The 15,490-nt window shown below is 45.2% G+C and overlaps 1 protein-coding gene across 2 annotated transcripts in view; it reads right to left on the bottom strand.

Moving 5' to 3' along the window:
• FRS3 (fibroblast growth factor receptor substrate 3) overlaps positions 1-15,490 on the bottom strand; it is a 65,431-nt gene that overhangs the window by 15,707 nt on the left and 34,234 nt on the right. The gene's annotated exons all lie outside the window — the stretch shown is intronic.

Below are 15,490 nucleotides of genomic sequence, written 5' to 3' on the forward strand. Positions count from 1 at the left end.
TTCGGATTTTAAAATAATTTTTCAAGCTAGCGTTATAAAGTATTCTAATTTACTGAGATAATGACTTTTGGGTTTTCATTGTCTGTAAGCCATAATCATCAACTTTAACAAATAAACACATCACTCTGTTTGTAATGACTATGTAATAACATGAGTTTCTCTTTTTGTATTGAAGAACTGAAATAAATTAACTTTTTCATGCTATTCTAATTTTGTGAGAAACACCTGTGTATGTGTACAATCAGGGCCGGCGTCAGCACCCGGCGCACCCGGGCAAGTGCCGGGGCTCTGAGCAGGCAGGGGGCCCACTCGCCGTCGGGGATACTGGCGCGCTATAGTGCCGGCCCCCCGCGAGTGGACCCCCCACCTACGATACTTACCTCTCCCGGTTCCAGCGCTGCAGGGTCTTCCATCCTCTGACTGTGACGTTCAGGTCAGAGGGCGAGATGACGTCACCAGTGCGCACCCTCTGCCTGAGCAGTCGCAGCACAGAGCAGGAAGACGCCGACGCTAAGGAGTCCAGAGCAGAGCAGCGACGAGAGGTGAGTATTTCTTTTTTTTTTAAATATTTGGAGCAATATATGGGGACCATCAGAAGGGGCCCATATATGTAGCATTATATGGGGCTAATTCTATATGGAGTATCTTATGGGGCCAATAATATAGGGAGCATCTTATGAAGCGAATTCTATAGGGAGCATTATATGGGACCAATTTAATATGGAGCATCTTATGTGGCCAATTCAATATGGAGCAGTATATGGGGCCATTTACATACGGAGCAGTATATGGGGCCAATAATATTATGAAGCATCTTATGGGACTAATTATATATGGAGCATTTTATATGGCTAATTATATATGGAGCATTATATGGGGCCCATTCTGTATGGAGCAATATATGGGACTCAGTATACTGTATGGGGCCGATCATATACTGTATGGAGCATTATATGAGGCCCATTATATATGGAGCAATAGATGGGGCCCATCATATACTGTATGGAGAATTATATGTGGCTCACTATACTGTATGGAGCATTATATGGGGTCAATTTCGTATGGAGCAATATATGCAGCTCATTCTGTATGGAGCACTCTGTGGTGCCCATTATACTGTATGGAGCATTATATGAGGCTCATTATTCTGTATGGAGCATAATATTGGGCTCATTATTCTGTTTGGAGCAATATATGGGGCTCATTATTCTGTATAGAGGACTATGTGGTGCCAATTATACTGTATGGAGCACTATATGGGGCCATTATACTGTATGGGGCAATATATGGGGCTCATTATTCTGTATAGAGGACTATACTGTCCGGTTTCTGAGCTAAAGTAGAATGTACAATAGATATCACTCATGTAATGTAAGTAGTAAGTGAAATCTTTGGCATTGTACTATACCTATATTTCTCTGCCGTATCGGTGCGTTATGAATTGTGGTATGTGTTAAAGGGGCCCACCGGGACTCTTTCGCCCAGGGCCCATGAAAATTTTTTTTTTTTGCCATTTCCCCCCAAAAAATTATTTTTCTTTTATACAGGAATCAGACCAAAAATTCTACCAACTACATTTACAGTTCATCACACAAAAGACAAGACCTCAAGCATTCCCCAAAATAACATTTGTGTCTATATTCTAAGAGCCATAACTTATTTCTCCTTCGCCTCATTGGGGGACACAGGACCGTGGGTGTATTGCTGTTACCACTAGGAGGCTGACACTAAGTTAATACAAAGAAAGTTAGCTCCTCCTCTGCAGTATACACCCTTATGCTGGCTCCTAGAGAAGCAGTTCATGCTTAGTGTCCGTAGGAGGCACACGGGTCCGTATTCTGACCAAAAACTTATTTTAATTTTATTTTAAATTTAAATTTTAAAAACGCTTCATTTTTTAAATTTTACCTGGATGAAGTAGTAACAGATTCTTTCAAGGCTCCGATCTCCCCGAACCAACAACAGGCGAGAATGTGGAGTGTCTCTCCTCCCATGTACCCTCTCCTGCGATGTGGGACGCCATGCGTGAGCTGATTTTTAGGGGCGACGGTTCCCTTAAAGGGTACCGATCTCCCCACACTATCAACAGACGAGCACATGGAGTGTCGCCTCCATGTACCCTATTCTGCAGCCAGGCTGTTATGATCCTTAGTGGTTGAGGATCACAAATTACTCCAGCTAAGTAACAAACATAGGACAAGCTCTAGGGAGGTGGCAAACTGGACTGACCGCAAATCTGAACCTATCCAAACACACTAGAAGTAGCCGGTGAACGTGCCTAAAATCCTAGACGTCTCAAGCCAGCCTGAGGAACTAACTACCCCTAGAGAGAGAAAAAGACCTCACTTGCCTCCAGAGAAATAATCCCCAAAGATATAGAAGCCCCCAACAAATAATAACGGTGAGGTAAGAGGAAGGCACATACACAGGGGTGAAAGCAGATTCAGCAAATGAGGCCCACTAATACTAGATAGCAGAAAATAGAAAAGGGAATCTATGCGGTCAGTAAAAAACCCTTACAAAATATCCACTCTGAGATTTCAAGAACCCCCACACCAACTAACGGTGTGGGGGGAGAAACTCAGTCCCCTTGAGCAACCAGCAAGCGAGGAAATCACATTTTAGCGGGCTGGACTAAAAACATAATGAACGCTGATAATCAAAAAATGATCAAACAAAAACTTAGCTTGTCTTAGAGAGACTGGGAGCAAGGTAGACACAAGGAATCTGAAGAGCACTGAATACATTGATAGCAGGCAAGGAACGGAGTATCCAGGTGGGCTAAATAGGAAACCAACCAAGGATAACGAACCAGCTGATGCTGCAACCTGCAGAAAGACAACACTACACAGTACCGCTTGTGACCACTAGAGGGAGCCCAAAAATAGAGTTCACAACAGTACCCCCCCTTGAGGAGGGGTCACCGAACCCTCATCAAGACCCCCAGGGCGATCAGGATGAGCCGCGTGGAAGGCACGAACCAAATCGGCCGCATGAACATCAGAGGCGACAACCCAGGAATTATCCTCCTGACCATAGCCCCTCCACTTAACCAAATACTGCAGCCTCCGTCTAGAGATACGAGAATCCAAAATCTTCTCCACCACGTACTCCAATTCGCCCTCGACCAGCACCGGAGCAGGAGGCTCAACAGAAGGAACCACAGGTACCACATACCTCCGCAACAAAGACCTATGGAACACATTATGAATGGCAAACGATGCTGGGAGATCCAAACGAAAAGACACCGGGTTAAGGATTTCCAAGATCTTATAAGGACCAATGAAGCGAGGCTTGAATTTAGGAGAGGAGACCTTCATAGGAACATACCGAGAAGACAGCCACACCAAATCCCCAACACGAAGTCGGGGACCCACACCGCGGCGGCGGTTGGCAAAGCGCTGAGCCTTCTCCTGTGACAACCTCAAATTGTCCACCACATGGTTCCAAATCTGCTGCAACCTATCCACCACAGAATCCACCCCAGGACAGTCAGAAGGCTCAACCTGACCCGAGGAAAAACGAGGATGGAAACCAGAATTGCAGAAAAAAAGGCAAAACCAAAGTAGCAGAACTAGCCCGATTATTAAGGGCAAACTCGGCCAAAGGCAAAAAAGTCACCCAATCATCCTGATCAGCAGAAACAAAACATCTCAAATAAGTTTCCAACGTCTGATTAGTTCGCTCGGTTTGGCCATTAGTCTGAGGATGGAAGGCCGACGAAAAAGACAAATCAATGCCCATCTTAGCACAAAAAGTCCGCCAAAACCTGGACACAAACTGGGATCCTCTATCAGACACAATATTTTCAGGAATGCCGTGCAAGCGAACCACATTCTGAAAAAATAGAGGAACCAAATCGGAGGAAGAAGGCACATCACACACCACCCAGATGACAGACATTTTCTGAGATACTGGAAGATCCGAAATAAAATCCATGGAAATGTGCGTCCAAGGCCTTTTCGGAACAGGCAAAAGCAAACCGCTGGAACGAGAACAGCAAGGCTTAGCCCGAGCACAAATCCCACAAGACTGCACAAAGGAACGCACATCCCGCGACAAGGAAGGCCACCAGAAGGACCTAGCCACCAAATCTCTGGTAACAAAAATCCCAGGATGACCCGCCAACACCGAAGAATGAACCTCGGAAATAACTCTGCTGGTCCATCTATCCAGGACAAACAGTCTCTCTGGTGGACAACGGTCAGGTCTATCCGCCTGAAATTTCTGCAGCACTCGTCGCAAATCTGGGGAAATGGCAGACAAAATAACTCCCTCTCTGAGAATACCAGCCGGCTCAGAAACTCCCGGAGAGTCAGGCACAAAACTCCTAGAAAGTGCATCAGCTTTCACGTTCTTCGAACTGGGCAGGTATGAGACCACGAAGTTGAAACGGGAGAAAAACAACGACCAACGAGCCTGTCTAGGATTCAGGCGCTTGGCAGATTCAAGATAAATCAGATTTTTGTGATCCGTCAAGACCACCACACGATGTTTAGCTCCTTCGAGCCAATGTCGACACTCCTCAAATGCCCACTTCATAGCCAACAACTCCCGATTACCAACATCATAATTCCGCTCGGCAGGCGAAAACTTTCTTGAAAAGAAAGCACTTGGCTTCATCACAGAGCCCTCAGAGCTTCTCTGCGACAAAACAGCCCCTGCTCCAATCTCAGAAGCATCAACCTCGACCTGGAAGGGGAGAGAGACATCTGGCTGACATAAGACTGGAGCTGAAGAAAACCGGTGCTTCAGCTCCCGAAAGGCCTCCACGGCCGCAGGAGACCAATTAGTCACATCAGAACCCTTCTTGGTCAAATCCGTCAAAGGTTTAACCACGCTAGAAAAATTAGCGATGAAACGACGGTAAAAATTAGCAAAACCCAAGAACTTCTGAAGACTCTTAACAGACGTGGGCTGAGTCCAGTGATGAATAGCCTGGACCTTGACTGGGTCCATCTCCACAGTAGAAGGAGAAAAAATAAAACCCAAAAAGGAGACCTTCTGTACTCCGAAGAGGCATTTTGAGCCCTTCACAAATAAAGCATTAGCACGCAGGACCTGAAACACCATCCTGACCTGCTTCACATGGGACTCCCAATCATCAGAAAAGACCAAAATGTCATCCAGATAAACAATCATAAATTTATCCAGATATTCTCGGAAGATGTCATGCATGAAGGACTGAAACACAGAAGGAGCATTAGAGAGTCCAAAAGGCATCACTAAGTACTCAAAATGGCCTTCGGGCGTATTAAATGCTGTTTTCCATTCATCTCCCTGCTTAATGCGCACAAGGTTATACGCACCACGGAGATCTATCTTGGTGAACCAACTGGCACCCTTAATCCGAGCAAACAAATCAGACAATAGTCGCAAAGGATACTGAAATTTGACTGTAATTTTATTCAGAAGACGATAATCTATACAAGGTCTCAAAGAACCGTCCTTCTTGGCCACAAATAAAAATCCTGCACCAAGAGGGGAAGAGGATGGGTGAATATGTCCCTTCTCCAAAGACTCCTTTATATAACTCCGCATCGCGGCATGCTCTGGTATAGACAAATTAAAAAGTCGTCCCTTAGGGAATTTACTACCAGGAATTAAATTTATAGCACAGTCACAATCCCTATGAGGGAGCAGGGCACTGGACCTGGGCTCATCAAATACATCCTGGAAGTCAGACAAAAACTCAGGGACCTCAGAAGGAGTGGAAGACGCAATAGACACCAACGGAGTATCGCCATGAATTCCCTGACAACCCCAACTCGACACAGACATAGCTTTCCAATCTAAAACTGGATTATGAGCTTGCAGCCATGGCAGACCCAAAACGACAACATCATGCAAATTATGCAGAACAAGAAAGCGAATCACCTCCTGATGTACGGGAGTCATGCACATGGTCATTTGCGTCCAATACTGAGGCTTATTCTCAGCCAATGGCGTAGCATCAATTCCCCTCAGAGGAATAGGAAATTCCAAAGGCTCCAGGACAAAACCACAGTGCCTGGCAAACGACAAATCCATAAGATTCAGGGCAGCACCCGAATCCACAAAAGCCATAACCGGGTAGGACAAAGAACAAATCAAAGTAACAGACAAAATAAATTTAGTCTGTATAGTACCAATGGTGACAGGTTTAGCGATTTTTTTTTAAGCGTTTAGAGCATGCTGAGATAACATGAGTAGAATCACCACAGTAAAAGCACAACCCATTTTGACGTCTATGACTTTGTCGCTCAATTCTGGTCAGAGTTCGGTCACATTGCATAGGCTCAGGTCTCTGTCCAGAAAATACCGCCAAAGGATGAGCAGATTTGCGCTCCCGCAAACGCCGATCAACCTGAATGGCTAAAGCCATAGAATTACTCAGACTTGTAGGGGTGGGAAACCCCACCATAACATTCTTAACGGCCTCAGAAAGACCTTCTCTGAAATTTGCAGCCAGGGCACACTCATTCCATTGAGTAAGCACCGACCATTTCCGAAATTCTTGACAATACACCTCTGCTTCATCCTGACCTTGAGAGATAGCCAGCAACGCTTTTTCTGCCTGATTCTCAAGATTAGGCTCCTCATAAAGCAGTCCAAGAGCCAGAAAAAATGCATCTACATTAAGCAATGCAGGATCTCCTGGCGCCAGAGAGAAAGCCCAATCTTGAGGGTCGCCACGCAACAAGGAGATAACAATTTTAACTTGCTGAGCGGAATCACCAGAGGAACGAGGTCTCAGAGATAGAAATAACTTACAATTATTCTTAAAATTTAGAAACCTAGATCTATCTCCAGAAAACAACTCAGGAATGGGTATCTTTGGTTCTGACATAGGGCTATGAATAACAAAATCCTGAATACTTTGCACCCGTGCAGTAAGATAATCCACACTAGAAGTCAGAGTCTGAACATTCATGTCTACAGCTGAGCTCAAAACCACCCAGAGTTCAAGGGGATGAAAGAAGCTAAACAGACAGCAGCAAAGGAAAAGCGGGAGGAAAAAAAAAAGAAAAAATGTACTCAGGTCTTCTTTTTATCCCACTTCAGCGATGCATTAAACACTTTTTGGCCTGCTATACTGTTATGATCCTTAGTGGTTGAGGATCACAAATTACTCCAGCTAAGTAACAAACATAGGACAAGCTCTAGGGAGGTGGCAAACTGGACTGACCGCAAATCTGAACCTATCCAAACACACTAGAAGTAGCCGGTGAACGTGCCTAAAAATCCTAGACGTCTCGAGCCAGCCTGAGGAACTAACTACCCCTAGAGCGAAAGAAAGACCTCTCTTGCCTCCAGAGAAATAATCCCCAAAGATATAGAAGCCCCCAACAAATAATAACGGTGAGGTAAGAGGAAGGCACATACACAGGGGTGAAAGCAGATTCAGCAAATGAGGCCCACTAATACTAGATAGCAGAAAATAGAAAAGGGAATCTATGCGGTCAGTAAAAAACACTTACAAAATATCCACTCTGAGATTTCAAGAACCCCCACACCAACTAACGGTGTGGGGGGAGAAACTCAGTCCCCTAGAGCAACCAGCAAGCGAGGAAATCACATTTTAGCGAGCTGGACTAAAAACATAATGAACGCTGATAATCAAAAAATGATCAAACAAAAACTTAGCTTGTCTTGGAGAGACTGGGAGCAAGGTAGACACAAGGAATCTGAAGAGTACTGAATACATTGATAGCAGGCAAGGAACGGAGTATCCAGGTGGGCTAAATAGGAAACCAACCAAGGATAACGAACCAGCTGATGCTGCAACCTGCAGAAAGACAACACTACACAGTACCGCTTGTGACCACTAGAGGGAGCCCAAAAATAGAGTTCACAATACCAGGCCTAATGCCGGACAACCAGCCCTGTCCACCCAGAGGAATCAATCCTATTGGATGCACAGAGGCACCCCCGTTTGGCATCCGTGTGGCCCCCACTGCTTCACCACTGGTTAGCGGATGAAGCAAGGAGGCGGACAGTCCCTCTCCATCTACCTATGGAAGGGAGAGTGGATTGAGGGTTTCTTCCCCTTTATCCCTGCACCGTCCAGAGCAAGCAGCGGCAGGAAACACCGGGACTTACCTGCAACATCCTACTGAGACAGGATTCTCCCGGCAGCTTCTCCTGGTAAGCGCATGAGAAAAGGGGGCTACAAGCAGTTCTGGGCAATGCTCAGGACATTTACTGGCAGGGGACGTGTTCCTCCGATTTTTTGGCGGCAGTCGGCCTTAGATAAAAATTTAGCTCCCGGCTTCAGCCTTCTGTAGGCCGCAGCCGGAGACTCCGCCCCACTATTGTGTGCTGCGGCGGCTCCGCCCACTTTTTCCAGCGCTTTTCGTTCTGGACGAGAGGCGCTCTTGTAATCTCGGCAGCCATCTTTCTGCTCCCACTGTCGCACGCTGACATCAGGAAGCACCTGCTTGCCGGTGAACCTACGCTCAGGACAGCACTGATAGTCTTGGATACTCCCTCTGAGGCTCACACTGCACAGCTGGGACACAGGATCTGGGTAAGGGAGCGCAGAACTCTCCCTTTCACATCTTCTTTATCCGATCCTCTGTGGGAATCCCTTTTTTAAAAGGGGCACATAAGGGTTCATCATATCCCAGCCTCAGGCTCCTAAGAAATCTCATAAGACTATGACAGTCTTTTTCACTTCATGTAACTCCTACCAGTCTGTTTCCTGAAGCACAGAGTTCGCCGCTCTGCAAAGACTGTGACCCCAAATGTGCTCAAGAGCCCCCCCGCTGCCGTTGAACCCAGTGTACTTAGCCCCCCTCTGTTGCAATCCATGACTTCTCTGACCAAAGCACTTGAATCCTTCACTGTTCCTTCTGGGGTTCGCGGTGTTCGAATGTCTGACGTAGGGGGACCCTCTCCTACACGGGAACCGTTGGCTAGCAGAGGCCGCTCACAATCTAGAATCATACAAGTGTCCAGAAAACAGATCCGTAGTATGTCTCCCAGGCATTCATTTGCCCTGGCATCTGTACGTTCTGTTTCTCACTCTCCCTCTCCAGACGTCTGTAACGAACACGATTCTAACTATGAATCCAACGCCTCCTTGGATCCGGATTCGCCAGATTTTCAGAAAATGGTGGATTCTCGGATTGAGGCTGTCAACCAGATTCTGAAGGTTGATGAAGACTCTGGCTCTGTAGCAGATCACGCTGTGTGTTTCAAGACGACTAAATGCCCTCATAAAACATTTGCCATTCACCCGGAGTTTCGGGACATAGTTAATCGGCACAGGGAGTGACCGGACAAGAGTTTCACAGGTCAAAAACCTCTTGAGGTGAAGTACCATTTTTCAGCCGATTAGAGGAAAGATTGGGCTGAATCCCCTGTAGTAGACTTGCCACTATCTCACTTGGCATCCAAAACACTTCTATCCCTGCCAGATGGATCATCTATTAAAAATCTCACAGACTGCCAGATTGAAAATTTGGCTTGATCTGTCTTCGAGGCCTCAGGTGCAGCGCTCTATCCCTCCTTTGCTGCAGCGTGGTTAGCTAAAGCAATGGTTTCCTGGTCTGAGACCTTAGCTAATTCCATTCAGAGCAGTAATTCCGGAGGCAGCACATCTGGCTAGCCAGATCTCTCAGGCAGGAGATTACCTGGTACACGCTTCTTTGGATGCGGCCAACTGTGCTGCTCTGTTAGGGGCAAATGCTATCACGATCAATCAAGGACCGTATGGCTCAGAGAATGGAAAGCGGATTCTGCGTCAAAAAAGTCTCTGACATCTCTCCCTTACCAGAGTGGGCGTTTATTTGGAGAGAAGCTGGATCAGCTTATCTCGGCTGCTACGGGAGGAAAGAGCAAATTTCTTCCCCAGCAGAGGCTTAGGAGTCCTTTTCAGCGTCAACAACAAATCCGATTCCAACACTTTTGCACCAATCCGAGTTGGTCCACTATTTTTTCTGGGTCAGGACGTTCTCCACGTAGGCACAGAGGACCCTAGGCATCCTACAGGTCCAATCAGCAGTGGAAGGGTCGGCCCAAACAGTCTGGATCTAAAGGATTTAGGACTCATATATCCCACTCATTGACTCCTGCCATTACCCGGTCGACAACAGCAGGGCAAGCGAGCGCCTACTTCTTTTCCAACAGGTCTGGCTCTCGGTCGTTCACAACGAATGGGTCAGAGACCTGGTGTCTTCTGGATACAAAAATAGAGTTTTCTTCGCGCCCCCAGAACGTTTCTTACCTTCCCGGCTTCCAACCTCAAAAGGCAAAAGCAAAAGCTTTTTCCCCCCCAAGCCATAGATTCTTTGCGTCACGATGGGGTCATTGTCCCGGTTCCGGAAAACGAAAGGTTCAAGGGTTTCTACTTCAACCTATTTGTTGTCCCAAAGAAGGACGGAAAAGCGAGACCCATACTAGACCTCAAACTTCTAAACAGGTTTGTAAAGGTCTGTCATTTCTGCATGGAATCTCTGCGTTCGGTCATTACCTCTATGGAAAAAGGGGAGTTTCTAGCATCCGTCGATATTCAAGATGCTTTCCTGCATATCCCGATTTTTTACAGTAAGGGTCTAGCCGCTTCAAAGGCCACCATTCGGGAGTCCTACCTATCAGAGATAAGCCTATCCCAGCGGGGATCAGGGCACACTCCACTCGGTCAGTGGGGGGCTTCTTGGGGCATTGGGCATCAGCCGTCGGTGGAACAGATCTGTAGAGCAGCGACTTGGTCCAGCCTTCATACTTTCTAGAAGCACTATAACGTTCATACTCAAGCTTCTGCTGATGCGGGGCTGGGCAGAAGAATTCTGCAGGCTGCAGTGGCGCACATCTAGGCAGTTGTTACGTGAAGCCTGATGTTTTCTGTTGTTTTCCCACCCAGGGACTGCTTTGGGAAGTCCTACGGTCCTGTGTCCCTCAATGAGGCGAAGGAGAAACAGGGATTTTTGTGTACTCACTGTAAAATTCTTTCCTCCGAGCCACTCATTGGGGGACACAGCACCCACCCTGTTAGCCTAGTGGCAGGTGTTTTTCGTTAGTTTGACATGTTGTACTCTTATATGTTGTTATTGTTCTCCAACTGCTTTTGCACTGAACTGGCTCTCTAGGAGCCAGCATGAGGATGTATACTAATACAAAAATGCCCAGACTCATATTAATCAGTAAGCCAAGCGCCATCACCTAGCTACCTGTATACCACTCCATTACAATATACTAACAAAAGGAGAAACATAGGAGTTTTATGGTAGAAAAACTTATGACAAAATCTTTATTAATACAATCACACATATATTGACAATTTAAAAAAATATATATATATATGAAGGTAAAGGACACCAATGAGCAACATACAGCACCATATAAATATGAACGTCCAACGAAAAGGACTTAAAGTATATAAGGTAAATAACCCTATCCAATAGTGTGTCCAAACATATCCCCTCAAGACCTCTAGGGGGAAGACAGCACAAGTTCTGTCCCAATGGTTAATGCATGTTAATCGCTTCAAGAGAAAGATGGGTATGAACGGCACTGAATGCTGTACTTTACGTAGAGATATAAAGGTATACTCGATCCTTTGTAGATCAGGACGTGATGGACCCGTAGAAGCGCAAGAGCGCGAAACGGCCGTCGTCCACTCCCCGCACCCCTCTCCTCACCAGCCGCCACAGAAAATGTCTGTAATCTGCTAATCGCAAATAAAGGACAACACTTATACTGCACAGAAGGGTGAGTGCCACTTTTTCTTCTCTCATTAATTAATGCATGATAATGTCCACAGTTCATAAAAGCTCAGTCTCACATGCCATCATGTAGGTACAAAGTTATAACATAGGTATTAGACAGAAAAATTAAGGGTTAACCTTACCGATGCCGTAATGCGCAAATGGATGCACCCCGACGTACGTTTTGCCGCTTTACAGCATGGCTTTCTCAAGGGAAGGTGTGTTTCCACTCTCCTGCAGGACCTTAAGTATCCCTGGTAACCGGTCACGTGTATCTTGTGACCGGACGCTGCTGGGCTGTGTGTATATGGCGCATGCGCCTGCGGCCGACCCCACCAAACCCACGCCGCCCGGCGCGTCACCACCCAGCGTCCGAGCAGGAGGTAACCATGGCTCCCAGTCAGACGCCAGCGGCGACCATTGCCGGACCGCGCAGGGCAGCAGGCGGCAGCAAGCGGAAGCACGCGCACCGCAGCCACAGCAGCACATATAAATACCAGATGAGCTTTAGACACCATTACAAAATAATACATATCATAAAGGGGTTATTCCAAATTGTAGCGTTTCATGGCATCATGCTAACGATAATTTATTCTTCGAGTCTCCTATCTTTTGTGGTCCCAAACCCAGTGGATTCTTCAAGGAGTATTCAAACAATTGTCCTTTTCGTTGGACGATTATATTTATATGGTGCTGTATGTTGCTCATTGGTGTCCTTTACCTTCATATATATATATTTTTTTTTAAATTGTCAATATATGTGTGATTGTATTAATAAAGATTTGTCATAAGTTTTTCTACCATAAAACTCCTATGTTTCTCCTTTTGTTAGTATGAGGGTGTATACTGCAGAGGAGGAGCTACATTTCTTTGTATTAACTTAGTGTCAGCCTCCTAGTGGCAATAGCATACACTCACGGTCCTGTGTGCCCCAATGAGTAGCTCGGAGAAAAGGATTTTACGGTGAGTACACAAAAATCCCTGTTTGTTGTTTTGTAAATGGGATCTTATAGTGAGAAAGAAATAAAATATAAATAGATTATACATATTTGGTAGCACCATGTCCATAATGATCGAAACATAGAATGAGCACACCATTTATCCCGCCAAATGAACACTATAAAAATAAATAAATAACTTTGCAGTTTTACAATCGTTTCACTTAAAAAAAAAAATCTTGAATGACAAACTAAAAAAAGATATATATATATATATATATATATTTATATATATATATATACACACACACACTCACACACACAGTTAGGTCCATATATATTTGGACAGAGACAACATTTTTCTAATTTTGGTTATAGACATTACCACAATGAATTTTAAACAAAACAATTCAGATGCAGTTGAAGTTCAGACTTTCAGCTTTCATTTGAGGGTATCCACAATAAAATTGGATGACGGGTTTAGGAGTTTCAGCTCCTTAACATGTGCGACCCTGTTTTTAAAGGGACCAAAAGTAATTGGACAATTGACTCCAAGGCTATTTCATGAACAGGTGTGGGCAATCCCCTCGTTATGTCATTCTCAATTAAGCAGATAAAAGGCCTGGAGTTGATTTGAGATGTGGTGCTTGCATTTGGAAGGTTTTGCTGTGAAGTAAACATGCGGTCAAAGGAGCTCTCCATGCAAGTGAAACAAGCCATCCTTAAGCTGCGAAAACAGAAAAAAACAAGCCGAGAAATTGCTACAATATTAGGAGTGGCAAAATCTACAGTTTGGTACATCCTGAGAAAGAAAGAAAGCACTGGTGAACTCATCAATGCAAAAAGACCTGGGCGTCCACGGAAGACAACAGTGGTGGATGATGGCAGAATAATCTCCATGGTGAAGAGAAACCCCTTCACAACAGCCAACCAAGTGAACAACACTCTCCAGGAGGTAGGCGTATCAATATCCAAATCTACCATAAAGAGAAGACTGCATGAAAGTAAATACAGAGGGTTCACTGCACGGTGCAAACCACTCATAAGAATCAAGAATAAAAAGGCTAGACTGGACTTTGCTATAAAACATCTAAAAAAGCCAGCACAGTTCTGGAAGAACATTCTTTGAACAGATGAAACCATGATCAACCTCTACCAGAATGATGGAAAGAGAAAAGTATGGCGAAGGTGTGGTACAGCTCATGATCCAAAGCATACCACATCATCTGTAAAACACGGCGGAGGCAGTGTGATGGCTTGGGCATGCATGGCTGCCAGTGGCACTGGGTCACTAGTGTTTATTGATGATGTGACACAGGAGCCGAATGAATTCTGAGGTATTCAGAGCCACACTGTGTGCTCAGATCCAGCCAAATGCAGCCAAACTGATTGGTCGTCGTTTCATCCTACAGATAGACAATGACCCAAAACATGAAGCCAAAGCAACCCAGGAGTTAATTAAATCAAAGAAGTGGAATATTCTTGAATGGCCAAGTCAGTCACCTGATCTCAACCAAATTGAGCATGCATTTCACTTGTTAAAGACTAAACTTCAGACAGAAAGGCCCACAAACAGCCAGCAACTGAAAACCACCGCAGTGAAGGCCTGACAGAGCATCAAAAAGGAGGAAACACAGCGTCTGGTGATGTCCATGAGTTCAAGACTTCAGGCAGTCATTGCCAGCCAAGGGTTTTCAACCAAGTACTAAAAATGAACATTTTATTTAAAATTATTGAATCTGTCCAATTACTTTTGGTCCTTTTAAAAACAGGGTGGCACATGTTAAGGAGCTGAAACTCTTAAACCCTTCATCCGATTTTAATGTGGATACCCTCAAATGAAAGCTGAAAGTCTGAACTTCAACTGCATCTGAATTGTTTTGTTTAAAATTCATTGTGGTATTGTCTATAACCAAAACTAGAAAAATGTTGTCTCTGTCCAAATATATATGGACCTAACTGTATATGTATATATAGATAGATTATATATATATATATATATATATATATATACACACACACATATATACATATATACACACACACACACACACACACACACACAGACTGCTCAGAAAAATAAAGGGAACACTAATATCCCACATCCTAGATATCACTGAAAGAAATATTCCAGTTGTAAATCTTTATTCATTGCATAGTGGAGTGTGTTGAGAACAATAAAACCTAAAAATGATCAACGTAAATCACAACTCATATCCCATTGAGGTCTGGAGTTGGAATGATGCTCAAAATCAAACTGGAAAATGAAGTTACAGGCTGATCCAACTTCAGTGGAAATGCCTCAGGACAAGGAAATGATGCTCAGTAGTGTGTGTGGCCTTCACGTGCCTGTATGACCTCCCTATAACGCCTGGGCATGCTCCTGATGAGGCGGCGGATGGTCTCCTGAGGGATCTCCTACCAGACCTGGACTAAAGCATCTACCAACTCCTGGACAGTCTGTGGTGCAACGTGACGTTGGTGGATGGTGCGAGACATGATGTCCCAGATGTGTTCAATCGGATACACATCTGGGGAATGGGCGGGCCAGTCCACAGCTTCAATGCCTTCATCTTGCAGGAACTGCTGACACACTCCAGCCACGAGGTCTGGCATTGTCCTGCATTCGGAGGAATCCAGGGCCAACCGCACCAGCATATTGTCTCACAAGGGGACTGAGGATCTAGGTACCTAATGGCAGTCAGGCTACCTCTGGCGAGCACATGGAGGGCTGTGCAGCCCTCCAAAGAAATGCCACCCCACACCATTACTGACCCACCGCCAAACCGGTAGCAGGCAGCAGATCGCTCTCCACAGCGAATACAGACTCTGTCACATGTGGTCAGTGTGAACCTTCTTTCA

The sequence above is a fragment of the Ranitomeya variabilis genome, chromosome 3, assembly GCF_051348905.1.
Source record: "Ranitomeya variabilis isolate aRanVar5 chromosome 3, aRanVar5.hap1, whole genome shotgun sequence".
NCBI classification, from domain to species: Eukaryota; Metazoa; Chordata; class Amphibia; order Anura; family Dendrobatidae; genus Ranitomeya; species Ranitomeya variabilis.